We start from the raw sequence: 18762 nt of genomic DNA, 5'->3' as shown, positions 1-18762 counted from the left end.
AGGGTAGGAAGACACTATACACTATAAAAAAGTTCATATAAACATTAATAAATATTAACAAGTTTGTTCTCTATAAGCATTTCCTGGCAAGTAACACACACAGCTGTAATTAACAAAAATCTAGCCAGTATGATGATACAAAAGAGTTCTGGTGGTGCTGTGGTTAGCGTATTGGCTGCTAATCAAAAAGTTGGTGGTTTAACTGCACCAGTCAACTCCTAGACAAAGAAGAAGTAGTCAGTTTCCATATAGAGTATTCCAAACCCTTTGGGACAGTTCTACTTTATCCTTCAGGATTACAGAGTCAAGAACAGACTCGACAGCAGTGGGCTTGGTTTGATTTATGATGGTTCAATTGTTCACTTACTTGATGTTGTTCAAGATATTGTACTAGGCCTCAGGGATATAACTGTGGACAAGGCAGATCTTCTGTTCACAAATATCTCATAATCTAATGAGGAGAACAAATCATTCAGGAACAACACAAAGGGTGCAGAGGGCACTGACAGAGTCATAGGATACCTGTTGTGAATGAGTGGAAAATTACCAGAAGACTAAGCAACTGTACAGACCCAAAGAAAAAGTAGGTGTTAGACATGTGAAGGCTGGAAAGTGAAAGGCAAAAGATGGGCGTGAGGAGAGGTGGGAGGAAAACGATGCATGAAGACTGAGAGGGGAAGGAAGGAGGCCAGGCTATACTTTAATGAAGAAGGAATGGAAGCTGAATTGGAATTCAAAACAGTGGGAGAGTTTAGTTTTATTTTTCTTAAAGATGGAAGAAACTACTTGTTGATAGGTACCACTCCAGAGACAACAGATCAGAGCTCTGCCCTGCCCTGGGCCATCCTCAAGATCTCCATCACACTCGAGCTCACTGCTGCAGTCACTGTCAATTCACTTTGTTGAAGGTCTTCTTCTCTTTTTCTGATCCTTCACCTTTCCTGTGACATCTTTGGCACCTCCTGACGACATGACCAAAGTATGTGAGATAAAGTTTCATCATCCTTGCCTCCAAAGGAGCACCTTGGTTGGACTTTCCTCTAGACAGATGTTTGTTCTTTTGACAGTCCTTGGCATACTGAATACTCTCTGTCAACACCACAATTCAAAGGCATTGATTCTTGTTTGACCTTCCTTATGCATCACTCAACTTTCAGATGCATAAGAAGCAATCGAAAATACTTTGGCTTGCATCAGGTGCATCTGAGTTTTTAAAATGACAAAGTTTAAGGTTAGAGAAACTTTGGCATTTTAAATGCTAGTCAGAAAGAACACCTCTTATCACGAAAGAATTCTAACACAAGATTAACATTTAAAAGTTCACTACATGGGGAGGGATTGGGCAGGGAGAAAAGTGCAACAATGATTGACTGGAAATCCTAAGTCTCTGTAAACTTTTGTTAAAACTAATAAATTAAAAATTCACTACAGTTGGAGTTTACTTAACATATAATTTTAAAAAAATTACATATACACGTAAAGATATGAAGTCATAACTTTAAGCTTCACTTCATTTCAGAACACATCAACCAAAAGAAAAAAGATGGATACATTACAATGGCTAGGTTATAAAAATTATTCCAGTAAAAAAAAAAAAAAAGAATATCAAAGTATTAAGAAAATGTCTACATATGTTAAAAGAAGGGGGGAATCTATAATATACCTACCTAAAATCATTTCATTTAGAACACTCTACTAAAGTACTCGGTTTTCACTACTTTCTCAATCTGAAGTTCCCCCCCCCCCCCCCTTATTGAAGAAATATGGTATCTTGAGATAAGCTTTCTACAAGCTTGAGTACCACCCCCACATAAGAAAACATTAAAACATTTTTATGTTAGCTTCAGAAGATTCTAAAATTTAAAACCACTCCAAATTAAAATGTTACCACTTCAAAGCAAAGGGGATAATTTCAAAGTTAAGACTAAAGCAGCTTTTGATACAAACCACTGCTCCCTTGCAGAAACAGTAACCTAGTTTCATTTTGAGTGTAATGTTTGCTGCCCTCAAGGGATTTGCAACTTTTGAGCAAGATTTTTTTCCCCTTTCTCATTAAATGTCAGATATCAGGTAAAACAAAGGGGAGAGGCAGGAGGAAATCAATATCTTTATGCTACAACACAGTTCAACTCTTCTGTTTAAGGAAAGATAGGCATAGGCCTTTTGTTCATGCACAAACATGCATATAGGTATCATACTGATAAGCTCCTGGCAGTTATTAGCAGCAAAACACTAAAATTATAACTCAAGGCCAAACTACAGAGCATGTGGCAATTTAATGACTTCCTTGTGAGGAGGAAACAATCTTCTACTTCACACAAGATGTTCTTAGCTATTTGCTGTTTGCCTGGAACAGCAACTAGTCAGTAAAAACTTACACCAGAAAAACTGATGGAAGATGTTAAAATATACAAAGGCTTTCTACACACACACACACACACACACGTATTTTTTTTCCACCAAATATGGTTCCCTATATTAAACTGTGTAGGACAAAAATAACCCAAACACTCAAATCTCTGAATGAGTTACTGGTTCATGATATTATCTCCCTATAAGTTTCAGAGAAGCTAACTTTAGGATGTAAAATAAATTACTAATAATACATACTTTAGACATATTTTAACATTACCAGAATGTCTATGAGAAGCACAGGCAGAGAACTAAAAAAAAAAAATTATCAGGCTGGATTTAGAAGAGGACATAGAATAAAGAATTCATTGCTGGTATCTGATAGATTTTGGCTAAAAGCACAGAAAACCAGAAAAAAAAATTTACATGTGCTTTACTGACTACACAAAGATATTCAATTGTGCAAATTATAACAAATTATGAGTAACATTGCTCAGAATGGGAATTCCATAACATTTAACTGTGCTCACGTGAAATCTGTATACAGACCAAGAGACAATCATGTAAGCAGAACAAGGAGATACTGTATGGTTTAAAAATCAAGAAAGTTCATGCTGAAGCTGAGGAAAATTAAACCAAATCCACAGGAACCAAAATATGGCTTTGAGTCTATTCCACCTGAATTTCAAAACCATCTCAGGAACAGGTTTGAGGCCTTGTGGGAGAATATTAAGGGTATCATCCAGGAAGAGTGCAAACGGTCATTGCAAAGACAGAAGAGGAAGAAAAGACCAAAATGGATGTCAGAAGAGACTCTGGAAATTGCACTGGAGTGCAGAGAATCCAAAGCAGAATGAAGAATTAAAGATGCTAAAGAGTTGAATAGAAGATTTCAAAAGGCAGCATGGGATGACAAAGTAAAATATTACAATGAAATATGCAAGGAGTTGGAGTCAGAAAATCAAAAGGGCCGAACTCGCTCAGCATTTCTTAAGCTCAAGGAACTGAAGAACAAATTCAATCCTTGAGTTGCTATAATCAAGGATGCTTTAGGCAGAATATGAAATGCTCCAGGAAGTATTAAAAGAAGATGGAAAGAATATACTGAGTCACTGTATCAAAAGGAATTGGCAGACATAGAAGAATTTCATGAAACAACATATGAGCAAGAGCCTATGGTGATGAAGGAAGAAGTTCAAGCTGCTTTGAAGGAAATAGCAAAAAATATGGTCCCAGGAATAGATGGTATACCAATTGACATATTTCAGCTAACAGATGCCGCCCTGGACGTGCTCACCAAGTTGTGCCAAGAAATCTGGAGAACAACCACTTGGCCAACTGACTGGAAGAGATCTATATTTGTTCTCATCCCAAAGAAGGGTGACCCAACAGAGTGTGGAAACTACAGAACAGTGTCATTGATTTCACATGCAAGCAAGATTCTACTGAAGATTATCCAAAAACGACTGGAATAGCAAATCAGCAGAGAACTGCCAGAAGTCCAGGCTGGGTTTAGAAGGGGTCGTGGTACTAGGGATATTGTAGCTGATGTTAGATGGATCTTAGCTGAAAGCAGGGAATACCAGATGACTGTCTATCTGTGTTTCACTGATTATGCAAAGGCCTTTGACTGTGTGGATCATAACAAACTGTGGCTGACTCTGAGAAGAATGGGAATCCCAGAACACTTGATCGTCCTAATGAGAAACCTATATTTGGACCAAGAGGCAGTCGTCAGAACCATCTTCCTAGTCCTCCCTAAAGCCCCCTATAAAAAGGAACTTTTCTTGACTGCCCATGAACCACTTTGACCTCTGTGTGTGGTCTCTTGGCCACCCTCTCAGACCATGCAATAGAGGTCTATTTGTTTTTCAGGACCAGCTTCTTTCTTTCTCTCTTGCTCTCAATTCTTTTTTCCTTTCTAACAACAAAGACTCCTTCTATAAGCACGATAACCAATAAACATAACCAAATGTAAAAAAAAAAAAAAAAAATAAAAAATAAAAATAAAAATCAAGAAAGATGTATGTCTAGGATATATCCTCTCACCATAATTCAGTCTGTTTGCTGAGAAATTAGACCATATAAACAACACAATATCAAGATTGGCAGAAGATTCATTAACAACCTGCAACATACATATCATACAACCTTGCAGAAAATGAAGATTTTAGGTACTTCCTGTTGAATATCAAAGACTAGAGTCTTTGGTATGGCATATAACACAATATGAAAATAACAAAAATCCTCTAACAACTGAAACAATAAGTGACACCATGATAAATGGAGAAAGACTGAAGTTACTGAAAATTTCATTTTACTTAGATCCATAATCAAGGCCTATAAAAGTTCACAGTTAAGAAATCACAATAACATCTCACACTAGGTAAATATGCTGCAAAAGACCTCTTTAAAGGGTTAAAAAGCAAAGATGGTGTCTAGAAGACTAAGGTGTACCTGATCCAAGTCATGGTATTTTCAATCTCTTCAGATGCATATGAAAACTAGACAATAAAGAATTAATGTATTTAAATGAAGGTGCTGAAGGAAAATTTTTAATATACCATAGATTGATTGCTAGAAGAATGAACTTGGAGGAGGTGATGCCAGAATGCTCCTTAGGAATGAAGATAGTGAGACTCCACCTTGTATCTTTGGGCTAGTCTCTGAAGGACATTTTAAAAACTCAAACACATTGCTGTCAAGTCAGAACCAACGCCTAGCTGACCTTCTAGTGGGTTTTCAGAGGTGGTAAACTGCACAAGAGGAGACTACCCATCCTTCTCCTAGAGCTGCTGGTGGGTTCAGATGGCAGCTCCCAAGGGACAACATCAACAGAGCTACCTAAAGGAATACATCATGTCTGACAAATTAAAGGTTCACAAAAAAAGACTAACACCCTCAATACAATGGATTGATGTGATGCTTCAACAGTAGGCTCAAACTCAGCGACAACTGTGAGATGATGTAGCATTTCATTTTGTGTACACAGGGTCACTATGAGTCAGAATCGACTCCACAGCACCTAACAATAACAGCATGAGCAGCAATGGCACGGAGCCCAAGAGGAAGTAGAGAGACTCCTAGGTTGCAGACAAATGAGTAGGTGGAGGAAGTATTTATGTGGGGAGATGATTTCTTTATACAATGCCTTTCTTACTCTAAAGAAAATCAGAGCTCTTCACAATATACACGCTATAAATAGAAACTGCCAGGTCAAAAAGCTTAATGTTTTATTTGCATGGTTGTATGCTTAATAGTTGATGTTGCTGTCACTTTGTTTTTTAAATTTTTGTCATAACACAAATACAATTGGTGGTCAAGGAAAAAGCGAATGCTGACTTACTGCCAACATGACTAAGTCAGAAGCCTGGGAATATAGAAATAAGCTTATGTCTTTTTCATCTATACATTTTCAACAAATGTTTGAGGAAAGTATTTTTAAAAAGTAATGTGGACTTTTACTGTAACATCTTTTAAAACATATTCCTTATCTAAAAAATAAAAGTATTTTCACACTAGTTCACCAACACAAGCTGCCTAGTCCATAGGAAGTGTCACTGCTAACCCAAAGACCATGCTTCTCTGGCTGTTCAAATCCTCTAGAGAAAGCCAGGCAACTGTTTTGCTTGCATTCACAGCCTTGGACACCCAATGGAGGGCTGACTATGAACTGGTTCTGACTCAAAGGCAATGAGTTGAATGAATTTGGCAGTATCTAAAAGCAATGTATCAATAAGCAATTAACACAGTGACTGCCACAATGTGCTCTCGTGTGCCAGGAAGTGTGAGGATGGTACAAGATAGGACAGGGTTCATTCAGATCTGTTGTTCGTATTGTCACCATGAGTTATATATGACTTGACAGTCCCTAACAACAACAATAACATAAGCAATGTGGCTGGAACAAAGAAAGCAGGTAATCATATAGACAATGGTCAGTTAACAGATCTCTTTATTCTACTTCTTCTTTCTCAAAATACAGCTAAGAATCAAAGAATCTCTTGTAAAAATTAAAAACTTTTGTTCACCAGACTTGGTCAAAAAAGTGAAACGATATGCTATAAACTGAAAGAATATATATACACACACACACATAAAACTTCAACAATTTAACAACATAAGAAAAACAATTCAATCATAAAACTGACAAAGGACATGTTTCACTACAAAGGACATTCAAATGGCCACCAAACAAATGAAAAGATGCTAAGTATCATTAACTATCAGAGATGCAAATCAAATGAGATACCATTTTACTTCTACTAATATGGTTAAGAGTTACAAAGACTAAAATAACAGGTGTTGGCAAGGACGCAGGGAAATTAGAACAGGGAGGGAACAGGTACAACTATTACAGAAAACAGTGTTTTGGTCTCTCAAAAAAACTTAAAAAACAACTACCCCTGTTGTTATTGTCATGTGCCATCAATTCAATTACCGCTCATTGTGATCCTACTCAGTGCCATTCTCATGATCTCCAACACGCTCTAGCTCACGGTCACTCTGTCAACCCATCTTGTGGAGGGTCATCCTCTCTCCAAGTCTCCACTTTTCCCAGCATGTTGTCCAAGGTCTGGCCCCTCCTAACAGACAACACGCCAAGAGTATCTGAAATGACGTTTTACCCTGGGTGCACATTGTCCAAGACACACTTGTTTGGTCTTTTGGTAGTTCATGGGATATTCAGTACTCTTTTCTAATACCATTCAAAGGCATTGATTCTTTTCAGTCGTCTTTATTCACTGTCGAAACTTCAGATGCATAGGAATCAAGGGGAAACACCATGCCTTGGATCAGGCACCCCGCAGGCTTTAAACTTCAGTAGTTACTTCTCAGCACTTTGAAGGGGTCCCTGACAATAGATCTTCCCCTCCGCAAACATTTTTCAACTTCTTAACTGCTACTACCATAGGTATTCAATGGGGATCCAAGTAAAATGACTCAGTAGCTCCACTCTTATGTATGTACCCCAACCTAATAAAACAACAGTGTTTCTTAAAATCCAACTAGATTGAGATTAATTTTTTTTAAGTAGAGGTAAAAGATGCTCATGAAGAAATTACCTAGAATTTCTAATGTTTCTATGGAAGAATATGTATTATTTCTCTAATAAAGTATTAATCTTAACTTTAAAACAAAATAAATGGACCAAATCCATTAAGATAAATTTTGAATTCAGATACTATTTATTAAAAAAGTTGACAAAGTATATTCTAAGCATAAGAAACAAACTTGCGCCAAGTCTCGTCTCAAAACTACAGACTTTTATTAACATTCAACAAATATTTATTGTGCTACTGTTATGTGCCATCGAGTCACCTAGGACTCATAGCAACCCTCTGTACATCAGCTCTGAGACCTGCCTTCTCCTGAGCCAATCTCATCATCTCTGACAGACCTAATCCCATTTCTCCAGACACTGAGTTGATTCATTTTATACTAGGTCTTCCTCTCTTGCGCTGTCCCTCCACCTTTCCAAACATGATGTCCCCTTCCAAAGACTGGTCTCTCTTGGTCAATGCCCAAAGTATGTGAGATGGCGCTTCAAAATCCTTGCCTCCAGGGAGCAGCCTGGTTTCACCTTCTCCAGGACAAACCTGTTTGCTCTCCTGGCAGTCCAGTCCCAGCACCACAACTCAAAGGCAGCGATCTTTCTTCTATCATCATTAGTTATTGTACAGCTCTTAGATGCATAGCAAGTAACTGTGAAGACCATGGACTGCCTGGATCAGGCACACCTCAGTCTCCAGACTAGCATCACTGCCTCTTCAGTACTCTGGGGAGGTCCCTAACTGCAGACTTTCCCAATTTGTCTTTTTGATTTTTTGACTGCTGATTGCCAAGGGTGTTGATTGTGGAATCAAGCAAGCTGAAGTTATTCAGTAATCTCAATCTCTTCTCTGTTCATTATGGAGCTGCCAATAGGCCCGGTGGTGAGAATCTTTGATTTTTGGATGCTGAGCTTCAATCCATATTGAAGACTACATCCCTGACCTAGTGCAGCAAATGCCTCATGTCCTCTTCAGTTTGAGCAAGCAAGGTTGTGTCATCTACAAAACTCAAGTTGTTGATAAGTCTTCCTCCAATCCTGATGCCATACTCCTCCTCATAAAGTCCCGCCTCTCAAGTGTTCTGTTCTGCATATAGACTGAAAAGGTATAGAGACAGGATGCATCGCTCATGCACACCTTTCCTGACCCTAAGCCATGCAGTGTTTCCATTTCCCTGCTCTATTCTGACTACTGCTTCCTCCTGGTCCAAGTATAGGTTTTGCATGAGCACAAATGAACACTTAATTAGTGTTCTGGGATCCTCATTCTTCTAAAGGCTAGCCACAATGTGTTGTGATCCACAGTCAGATGCTTTTGCATAGTCAATGATACCTTCCTCTAGTACTCTCTGCTTTCAGCCAAGATCCATCTGATGTTGGCTATGATGTCCCTAGTGCCACGGCCTCTTCTAAATGCAGCCTGTACATCTGGCACTCTGCTGATATACTGTTCTAGTCATTTTTGGATAATCTTCAGCAGTATCTTGCTTGTGTGTGATATCATTTGATATTTTCCACACTCTGTTAGGTCACTTTTTTGGGTACTGGAATAAATACAGACTATGTGCAATATGGACTGAATCTCAACATCAAGAAAATTTCTTACCACTGGTCTGATAGGCAGCATCATGACAGGGAAAAGATTGAAACTGTCAATAACTTCATCTTACTTGGATCCACAATCAATACATTTGGCACCAGCAGTCAGGAGATCAGGAGATGTCTTACACTGGGTAAGTCTGTAGTCAGGGATTTCTCCAAATTACTGAGGGGCAATGATGTTAGTTTGAGGGCTTAGGAGTGCCTAATTCAAACCTTGGTCTTTTCAATCACCTGCTATGCATCTGAGAGCCAGACAATGAACAAGGATGACAGAAGAAAAAGTGGTTGATGTTCTTGAACTGTGGTGTTAGAAGGGAATACTGAATATCTCATGGACTTCCAAAAGAACAAATGGAAAAAGAGTGAAACCAGATTGCTCCTTGGAGGCAAGAATGGTGAAGCTTCATCTTGCATACTTTGGCATGTCACTAGGAGAGACTATTTTTTGCAGAAGGACATCATGCTTGGAAAGGTGGAGAGAAAGACCCTCAACCAAGTGGAATGGCACCGTAACCGTAGCAGGAGTGTGTCAGAGATTGTGAGGCTGACACAGGATAAGATAGGGCTTTCAGATTTGTTGTCCATAGGGTCACTATGAGTCACACTCCACTCAATCGCATCTAATAACAACAACTATGTGCCAGGTGCCAGAGACACACTTCTGAACATGAGAGATATGGTATCTAGTCTCAGGATGTCTTATCAATCAGATCATAAACAGAATCAGTATATGCCCCAGTTTGGTGGGCTGAGTCTTCACTTACATGCATTTCATCCAACAAAATTAAGAATAAAATTCACCCCACACCAAAAAGAGTCCTAATCTCGACAATAAATTATATGGATGCTCTGCTTAAAACGGAAAGTAATCTCTATAAGGCTACACGATTATACAATGTATATTAACCCAAAGTTTCATCTTTTCAACTTCTTTTCTTAAATTATAAAAAAATAAGTTCTTTTAGAAATTTATATCAGAGAAAAAGAGCACAAGCTGTTAAATAATGAAATCAAATGAAATGAAAATATTCTTTTATTATACAAAAAATTTTTACAAAGTAAAGAAACTGAATATAACAAACACTTTAAAGAGTTTAAGCCCCTGAGAACATGTAATTCTTTTTAGAATATGATTTCAACATCCTAGCTTGTGCCAAGGCCAGTACTAAGAACAAACATATTGTGATTTTTTTTATATTTCTCACTAAACAAAAACAAGGCAGGAAATGCCTAAAATGAGTGAAACTTCTTATCATAATTCAACCATCAAAAATAAGTAGGGTTGTGGCAGAAAGGCTCAAGAGTCAATCTGATAAGTTCCTGATAAGACAAACTGAATACTGACAAGAATTAGAAACAGCAGTATATAAAAACATATTTTAAAAAAAAATAAACCACCACCACAACAAACTCAAACTCACTACTGTCAAGTCAGAGCCCACTTATAGATGACTGTCCAATCACACAAAAGAAGACTGTCCATCTTTCTGCTATCGAGCAGCTAGTGGATTTGAACTAGTTGTGCACTGGCAGCACAACTCCTTATACACTAGGCCACCAGACTTCCCTAAATACATGAAGTAGGTTTGCATCTACTTGTCATCTTTTGAAGATGCTAAAAGAAAAAGCCCCTAACAAATATGATGTATCTTCAATTTTAACTTGCACATTTTATTGTTTCTAATACAAGGATGTTATGTAATCTTCCTCTGTTTTAAGATTTTATTGATTTTAAGATGTTATATTACGCTCAAGTTCATGCAAGATACAAATCAAACAGTCATGTCTCAGATTTAAGTTCTGAATGTCATTGTTGGCTGCTCCCTCTCCCCTTACTCCCAACATCTAGTGAATCACTGAGTGTTGTTTCTTCAAACTGCGCTGGCCTTCCAATCCCACTAGTTAACATCATCGTTCAGGTCCTAATCACTTCATACTTAGACCATCATAAAAGTCAATCTACCTTCCCCTTTCAAACCACCCTACACACAGATCTTCCAAATTTTATGCAAGAACTTAGGTCATGTCACTTCTCAGAGCCTAGAAAAAAAAGTACAGCTTTTAGCAAAGAATTCAAAAGCCTTCCATCATCTAGATCAAATTAACTTTTCCCATCTTGGCTCTAAGAGTCCTCCTCTAGCACCTAACATCCTCATAAACACCTTAACTTTTTCCATGTTGAAGCTTTTGATTATGTCACTTTCTTTTAATTTGAAACATTTCCCCTTCCCCTCAGTAATACTAGCCTTCTTTAAGGACTCATCTCAAATAGACCTCCCTTTTAAAGTTTTTCTTGACCACTTTAGTTAGTGATTTCTTTTTGAAAACTTCTACATCACAGAACCACTCACCTAACAAACATTATCATGAGTTACAATTATTTTAATATAAGTTTTCTCTCCCTTACTATAAGTTCTGTGAAATGCGGCATCACGTAATTCAAACATTGTTTGAACATCATATTGTGGTCTGACTTTGCTTTCTTTTAAGCATCTCAAACAAACTGTGTGCTTCCGCAGTGATCAGCATGCTGAAATAGATTCACTTTTTTTTTATTCATGAGATATTTATTAAAATAACACATTTAGGGAAAAAAATCAATACAATGTATACATCATTACTGAAAACTGTATACCATCATACAAAAAAGGATTTTATTTTGGGAAACTGATTTCTAATTTACGGCAAGTTTCACTTTCAGAAATAAAGCCACAGAACAACATGATCTAATGCAATCTTAAAGGCTGGCATGTTGAGCAAGGAATGTTCTTATTCTTTGTAGGAGTTCCTTCTTTACACTGTCAGGTACCAGGGCTCTGCCTTTTGGAGTGATTTCAGCCACCAAGTCATCAACAGTAACGTGTTCTAGTCCTTTTTCTTTAATTACCTCTTTACAGTGTGCTTTCAACTGGTCCTTCCAGCCACATTCAATTAGTTTGGCTCTCAGCAGTTCTTTGAGTCATTCTCTTTCTCCAGTTTCTATCAATTTTTGGTTAATTGCTGCTCTCATCTGCGCATCTTTGTTCATCTTGCTAACCACACTCTTCGGCTGCCCAGACTTAGACCCTCAGTAGCTCAATAGATTCACTTTTGACTGCATGCTGCTGCTTACTAGTTGAAGCGAACACTGCTGTAAGTAAACTTAGATAGTAAAGCATGATACACACATAAGCCAGTAATATAGGTATTTAATGTGACTATCAACAAATAATGCAGGTTATATATTTTTTACAAAATTATGTGCACGGCAGTGCAACTGCTTTGCATACAACAGACACGAGTTATGTTTTAGGTAGGAAGCTGTTACATTCCCTACATCTCATTCTCCAATCAGGATTTTTTAAATTTTATTATAACCCTATGGAACTAAAGACATATATGTGGTTTGTATATGTGGTATGTATGACACTACATAAAATACAACTGTACTACCCTTTCTATTCTATAGTGGTATTCTGCCTCAAGGCCAATTTCTTCAGGAATGGGCAAATACTTAAATCCTACCAGGTTCTATCTGAACTGGAGAGAGACTCATCAATAATCTGCTTTAAAGAGATTAGACAACCATCCTCGCTTGCAGAAAGTGAATACCTGAAACATTGCAACAGAACAAGATAATTAATTTCAAGACTAAGGTGAACTGATCCAACCCATGGTATTTTCAACTGCGTTGTATGCATTTGAAAGCTGAGTAATGAATGACTTAAGATGAACTGATACTCTTGAGATGGTGTTAGAGAACAGCACTGAACATCCCATTACGTGCCAAGAGAACAAACAAGTCTTTCTTGGAGGAAGTGCAAGCAGCGTGCTCCTTAGAGCCAAGGATAGTAAAACTTCATCTCACAAAGTTTGGGCATGTTGTCAGATGGAACCAGTCTTTGGAAAAACATATCATACTGAGAAAGCTGGAGGGTCTACTGAAGGGTCTACTGAGGGGTCTAAGGAAGGCCCTTTAGCAAGATGGACTTGATGGTTATTTTAATAATGGGCTTGAATAACATAAGATGAAGCTATTATAGACACACCTGATTAACAGTAAACCACCTAGTTGGTGACTGCCTTCGAGTTGAGCAAGACTCATAGTGACCCTATGAACAAAAGGCCTGAAGCCCCTCTACAGCTATCGACATTTAACAAAGTTCATAGAGTTTCTGGAGGCATGTTGTTTAGGAAGTGGATGCCACGCCTGCTTAAGCAGTAAAAATTTTCCATGCTCTACTGGAGACAGAGGAAACTCTGGTGGCTTGGTGCACTGTGAATTGCACTGCTAACTCAAAGGCTGTATGTCTCCAGTGGTTCAAAACCAATAACTCCAAGGGAGAAAGACAAGCAGTCTCTTCTCATTATGATTGACAGCCCAGTGATCCAATGCAGGGTCACGAAGAGTCAGAATGGAATCAACAGCAGTGAGCTTGAGTTTTCTGGAGATGAGAACTGTGCAAGAACTCTACTTACAAATGTTATAAATCATGGCTCTGTGTGAAACACTTTTTGTGAAAAGGTGGGGAAGAAATCTCAACCCTACTTCGGAGAGTTGGACAATGATGAAGGATGACAGAAGAAGAATAGATGCCTTTGAGTTTTGGTGCTGGAGAAGGGTCTTGAACATACTATGGACTGCCAAGAAAACAAATCTGTGTGTCCTGAAGAGAGTGAAGCCAAGTCTCTCCTTGGAGGCTAGAATTTTGAAGTCTGCCTCACTTTGGGCCCATGGCCAGAAGAGACCACATCCTTGGAGGACATCAAGCTCAGAAGGGTAGATGGACAGCACAGGAGAGGAAGACCCCGGATGAGATGGACTGATACAATGACTGTGGCAATGGAGGGTGGGGTGTCAGAATTAGTGAGACTGGCTGAGAACAGGAAAGGGCTTAGAGCTGCTGTACATAGGGTCGTTATGTATCACTGGTGACTCAACATTCTATGACAAGTTTGGAAGCAGGATTGGGCATCCACTTCCTAAATAACATGCCTCTGGAAACTCTATGAACTTTGATAAATATTGATAGTTGTAGAAGGGCTTCAGGCCTTTTGTTCATAGGGTCTCTATGAGTCATGCTTGACTTGAAGGCAATCAACAACAACTTTAAACTTTAAAATGTACCAGGACAGAACTCTCTGAATGTCAAAAGACAACTTGCATTTGTTTAAACAAATACACAGATCCAGATATATCTAGTACATATATATATGTACAATGACTAAAATAAGTCTTCATCTATGAACAGATATGCATGTTTGTGCAAATATAGTTTAAAATTTTGTTTTAAGATGTTTCTAAATAGAAGAGTTATCAGTGGAAAACTAGTAAAACAAATGAAATCTAGAGTTTGGTTTAATAGCAATATGCCATTTTGGTTTCTTAGTTTTGAGAACTACACAACATATATGTAAGATGTTAAAAATACAGGAAACTGGGTGAGGAATATACAGATACACACTTCATAATTTTGTGTAAATAAAAAAAGATTACTTCAAAGCACTTATTAAGAATAATTCAGAAGCATTTGTTAGGACAACAAATTAATTTATAACCATTTGAATGAAAATATTTTCTTTGAGCTAAAAAATGATCAAAACTAATGTTATAAAACAAAATGAGTGTTTACAGTTAAGTGGAAAATTAACATGCTCTGTAAAGTTTTATCCACACCACAATTTATTTGTTAGGGTGATAGTAAATAGCAGATATATGAAAAACACAGCAAGTATATGCACTTTAACGCGCACATGTGTGTGTGTGATCTTTGGTGGTATAAAGGAGTACATTCTCAGCTGCTAGGTGAAAGGTCAGTGCTTCGAATTCACTGGCTGCTCTGAAGGAGAATGACAAGGCTGTCTGCTTCTATAAAGATTCACAGCCTCAGAAACCCTAAGGAGCAACTCTCCTCTGTTCTTCAGGGTTACTGGAAGGTGTAAACAAATAGCAAGAGCTAGTTACACTGTCTAAAGCATATACCATTCTAGTAGAAATATGCCTTCACCCCACACTGTATGATCATAGTTACATATAAAATGCTACTATGTGGATACTATGTATACAGTCCCTAAGAAGCCCTCCTGGCACAGTGGTTAAACACTCAGCTCCTAACCACAAGATCACAGTTCAAATCCTCCAGCTCCGAGAGACTGCTGAGGCAACCTGCTTCTGTAAAGATTCACAGCCTTGGAGACCCTATGGGACAGTGCTACTCTGTCACTGGGAGTTAGAACTGACTTGCTGGCAGTGAGGCATTTTCATTTTCTGCCACAGATGTTTATTAGTGTAGTATTCTCAAGAAAAGAAATAAATGCATCATGACTGTTTAAAAAAAAAACCCAACCAAACTGACTGCTTTATTTTAAACTTTGAAGGTGATGTGTTTTTTTTAAGCTTTGAGGCATTTTATTATAAAATGTCAAGCTCTAATACATACAAGCTAATATGTACTTAAAAATTAATCATATCTTCACTTCCTTTTCAGCTTGACCTAGTCAATCTTCATTGATTGTGGCTGCTATATCAAGAGATCCTCCCTCGTCTGGGTGGTTTAAGAGTATCTCTTATTTTTCCTTTATTGGCAGTTAGGCTTACATCTAGTACTAATTCTGTCTCTTGTTTTGTAATTTTGGGTTCAAATTCACCTTTGTAATAGTCACAACTGAAGTCAGATTTTGGTAGACTGCAAAACTTGGTTTACTTGAGACTCCTTCTGCTTCATGGCTTGTAAGACACAATGCAAATCCTGCACCAGCAATGGTCAGTCCAACTGCTACCACAGTACTGGTCATGGCTCCAGTTTGGCTACTCTGACTCCACGGAGATCATGGCTCAAGCCAGATCAACTCTGGAGGCTTTAAACATTCTCAGGCTTATTTGACAAAAGCTATCACCTCACAAATTGTCAAGATTTAATGTATTTGGGTTTTTTCCCTCTTCTACCAGGAATCCACACATGTTTCTCCATTTCCCTGCAAACAGTCCCATATACACATAAAACATATAAATGTTTTATGGCTCAAATCTCAAATTAGCTAAGATAACCTGATTGACTTCTGGCATTAAATGGCATAGATGACTGGCTTAAAGTACTATGTGCCTATAACGGAACTCAATGCCATTGAGTCAGAAGTGACTCACAGCTGAGCCACCTCTGCATTCCCAAGGCTATAAATAGCTTTCTCCCAAGGAAATATAGATAGATTCAAACCTCCAGAGAGGTTCGGGTTAGCAGCTCAATTGTCTAAGGATATGCCACTGGAGTTCTCTATTTGTAAATATGGAAAAACCTAATTTAGAAGAACCTATAGGGAGCTCTGGTGACCAAGTGGTAAGGAGCTGCACTGCCAACTCAGAAACAGGCTGGCTGAACCACTAGCAGCTCCACAGGAGAAACGTTGACAATCTTCTTCCAGGCAATTTACAGCCTCTGAGAACCTGCTAGAGGGTCAGCTCTGAACTGCTTCTTACTTGACAGCACAGAACAACACAGGATTATGATATATGAGTCAAGTTGGATGTTTTATTGCTTTGAGTACTTCAAAGCAGTTGAGGGAGCTCTGGTGGCATAGTCCATAGGACATTGTGCTGCTAACCCAAAGGTCATGTTTCTCTGGCTGTTTGAATCCACCTGCAGCTTGGAGAGATAAGACAGGCAGCTTCTCCCATTCAATTTATAGCCTTGGAAAACCCAACAGAGGATCACCTATGGGTCGGTTCCAACTTGACAGCAATGAGTTAAGTGAATAAGCAATTCAACACTATTTTCTTAAGTGTGACAGTGTATATTTTTGGACCCAGGCATCAAATAAACTACCATTAGAAAATACTGGACAACTATACCAAGATGTGTATACAGGGGCTTTCATTAGAGCATCACTTATTATATCATAAAAATTGGTACTTAAATAATGATATTCACACTGAAACATTAATGAGTCATCCAAATTATACAGATTTATATTAACTGATAGAAATATATCTACATTTAGAAAAAAAACCTAAAACCCAAAGCCCACTGTCACTGTGTCAGTAACTCACAGCCAATCCTCCACTGCGTTTGTTTTGGGGTATTTTTTTGTCATTAGATCCCAAATGGCACCCCTTTATTCCCCCGTGATTTGGCTACTTGAATTCCATAGGGGATAAGGGGAAGGAGGGAGTTTATGATTTGGTCAAGGTGCCTGGATCTGAGTAAGATGCCAATCAAGGGTTACCCAGACTTCTGGGATCATAGGAGGCTGTAGTAACAACACTGCCATTTTTTTTTTTTTTCATTTGCAGCAATGACACATTCTGAAGCCTCAATATTACCTCAATATTAACTTATGCCATAAAGATATCAGCACCTTCCTCTACCAACTGGACACCATAATCCCTTTTAAGTGGCTGGATGGTCATACCTCTCCCATTAACAAGCTGGGTTAAGTCAATAGGTTGGAGTTGAATCAACTCGACCCAAGTCTATATATAAGATACTGGAGTCTTTTGAGACTCAAGGGCTGATATTGGTGTCTGAAGCTGTGTCCTTCATTGAATCCATATTTTGGAATTTGGATGTAATATGGAATCTGGCCTCCCTCAAAGCTGAGTCCAGGCCGAGTGCCTCTCTCCTTTAGGCTTCTGCCACACTTGCTACCTCTTCTCCGACCTTGTGGTCTTCTCTCTGGATTCCTGGAGCCAGGATTCAGCTTTAAGTTGGCCAGGCTAACTCGTGGCAGGGCCCGCAAGAAGTCCAGAGCCCTACTGCGACCGCCCTGGACAGGGGCAGCCATGGCCCAAAACCGTCAAGCTTGACCACCTCCCTCCATTGGGTTTTTGAGGCTGTAAAACAGAACAGGAGGCTGCTTGTCTTCCCCCTATGGTGCTGCTGGTGAATTCCAACACCAGAGACCTGGCCTGTTGGATGGCAGCACAGTTCACTATGGACTTATACCACCTCCAGAGCACCCATAAATAAAAACAGATCCAAGAATATGTGAGAATGAGATCATGCAATCCTATCTGCTATGGATTAAATTGTACTTCCCTAAATTATGTGTTGAATCCTCATCTCTTGAACTTGTGAACAAGTCTGGGAAGTTTTGTTATGTTAATGAGGTCTGGAAAATGGTGGTAATAGTAACAATAACAGCATCAGAACCTATCTAACTTCATGTCTAGGATCAGGCCAAAGCTGACTTCTGTGAGATAAAATCACACATACATTCATTTCCCAATTTATTAATTTCAACACAAGCCATCCCTCTTAGCACACTCCACTTCTTTTCTTGATTCAATAATCCATTGTGATGGCCATACAGAACTCACAGACCATACATAACAGTCAAGTGGTTTATTTCAGAAATAACATGAGTACAACTTGGTAGAAGGATCAACAGCCTACAATTCAGGATTAAGAAGCATGTGGGTAAAATCTCCTATCTTCAGCATAAAAGGAGACCCTTCAAAGCCCTGCTGCAGCTGCAGCTATAGAGCTGGGTCCCTCCAAGGCCTCTTGGCTTCAATGTCTAACTCATGTTACAACTATTTTAGGATATTCCTTTCCTCTTCTTTGTGATTCATCTCTCTCCTTTCTTCCTTCAGCTTCTCTTCTTGCCTCATTTCTGTCTGAAAACCTTCTGTGGGGCTGACTGTAACTATATATACATAATTCCTTATCAATTTTTCATCTTTTTGGTTGTGTACTTTGATTTCATACCACCTGAATTTCAGAATCATCTCAGGAACAGGTTTGAGGCCTTGAACACTAATGAGCGAAGACCAAATGAGT

At 38.6% G+C, this 18762-nt stretch overlaps 1 protein-coding gene and 3 pseudogenes across 1 annotated transcript in view; all 4 read right to left on the bottom strand.

The window, feature by feature from the left end:
• Window positions 1-18762, bottom strand: part of ZNF652 (zinc finger protein 652) — a 76211-nt gene that overhangs the window by 33925 nt on the left and 23524 nt on the right. The window lies entirely within an intron of this gene.
• On the bottom strand, window positions 11745-12041 carry LOC102871371 (annotated as a pseudogene).
• Window positions 15452-15781, bottom strand: LOC102872179 (annotated as a pseudogene).
• LOC102871774 lies at window positions 17196-17764 on the bottom strand (annotated as a pseudogene).

This window comes from Elephantulus edwardii, unplaced genomic scaffold (genome assembly GCF_000299155.1).
Source record: "Elephantulus edwardii isolate Elephantulus edwardi_28Jun2011 unplaced genomic scaffold, EleEdw1.0 scaffold00077, whole genome shotgun sequence".
NCBI lineage: Eukaryota > Metazoa > Chordata > Mammalia > Macroscelidea > Macroscelididae > Elephantulus > Elephantulus edwardii.
The sequence above is the reverse complement of the archived record's forward strand: the minus strand, read 5'-3'. Positions and strand labels throughout refer to the sequence as shown.